The following is a 1401-nucleotide window of genomic DNA, read 5'->3' on the forward strand; positions in this document are numbered from 1 at the left end:
TATAATGATAATATTAATTTATTTTACTCAACATTTTTCAAATAATAATAAGGATGAATGTGGGATTCAACCAAATTATAGAGAAAAGCCACGGTAAGACGATTAAAATATTTGATCACATTTATCAAGGAATTACATTAAATTACAAAGAAAACTATTGTTGTTTTTTACATTTTTAAACATTTTCTGTGAAATAAAATAATTTGTTCGTCAGATCGTGGCCTAAGCCATTTTTAAGTGTTGTTAAAATATAAAAATTCGTGTTGGTGGTATTAATAACACGAAAAATGCCTAATATACCTATAATATACGTAACCTTTAATGATTACGGTCCCTGAAAAGTATTGTTTAAATATTTATTCGGCGCCAAAGTGTGACCCAACTTTACAACGAAATTTACCCCACATTTATCTGCATTTTGTATGGTATTATCAAGAATATAATGCAGGGTCACATCATTTTTAAATTTGTTGGAAAAAGTGAAAAAAAAGTGAAAATAGTTAATTTTAATCTAAAAAACAATAAAAAGGTGCGTGATAAAATGAATTTTGTCTTTTTATAACCTTTATTTCAGCGTTACAAAGGTTAGTATCACAGATATTTTCGCCATTAATAAATATACGCCTCCGGATGCTATCTTCAACACAAATTCTGCATTTCAGTGACACTTGAAATGTTTTTAATCTTTACCAGTGGTAAATGGTGTGAGGTGTTCATTAAATGGTTGTATAAATAGTACTTCAGTACTAACTTAGTTGTTTAACTTAATCAAAATATTACATATATTTCAGCCAGGCCGACTGAGACTTCTTGGGACCAGAAGTGTTGCGCCTGCGTTTGTCATATTTTATTTTTCTTCTCATAGTTTTTGATATAGTTACCCGACATAAAACAACTGAACAGAGGGTAAATGATCGGGCATGGCAAACCAGGCATAATTTCTGGAGAGATCCTTTAATTTTGTGCGGAGACCTAATAATGGTAATTACTCTTATTATTATTCCTGGTCTTACATTCATATCTAAATTATTTTTGATATTTTCAGAAGACAGACAAGAAATGGATACCTAAGAACTGCATTCGGCCAAGCAAAACCCGGGAATGCTTCAGGCATTAAAAATTTTTAGTTCCAATGCTTCGATTGTAAATAATATTAATAAATACACAAACAAATATTAAAAAAACATGATTTTTATTGTGGAAAATCAGATACTGCAAAGCAGTGCAAAACCAAAACTTCGAGGGTCTGGAAAACCCAAAACTGGGAGGGTGTAGAAAAGCAGATATTGCAAGTGGAGGGAAACCATAACTGGGTACGTGTGGAAAATCTATAATGCGGGAAGTCGAAAAACCAGTGGATTTTGTCCTGCAATCTTCTGCCAGAGATCCAGATAGAAACCT

General features: G+C 31.8%; 1 long non-coding RNA gene across 7 annotated transcripts; it reads left to right on the forward strand.

Moving 5' to 3' along the window:
- The first annotated feature begins 287 nt into the window (after nt 1–287).
- Nucleotides 288–1171, forward strand: LOC138911836 (uncharacterized). Of its 7 annotated transcripts, none has more exons than XR_011417489.1 (4): nt 288–584; nt 663–723; nt 792–981; nt 1046–1171. It is a non-coding gene; the product is annotated as an uncharacterized lncRNA (long non-coding RNA). The 7 variants fall into 7 exon arrangements; XR_011417490.1 differs by having other exon boundaries at nt 796–981; XR_011417485.1 differs by having other exon boundaries at nt 288–723.
- The last annotated feature ends 230 nt before the right edge of the window (nt 1172–1401 follow it).

The sequence above is a fragment of the Drosophila takahashii genome, chromosome 2L (assembly GCF_030179915.1).
Source record: "Drosophila takahashii strain IR98-3 E-12201 chromosome 2L, DtakHiC1v2, whole genome shotgun sequence".
Taxonomy (NCBI): domain Eukaryota; kingdom Metazoa; phylum Arthropoda; class Insecta; order Diptera; family Drosophilidae; genus Drosophila; species Drosophila takahashii.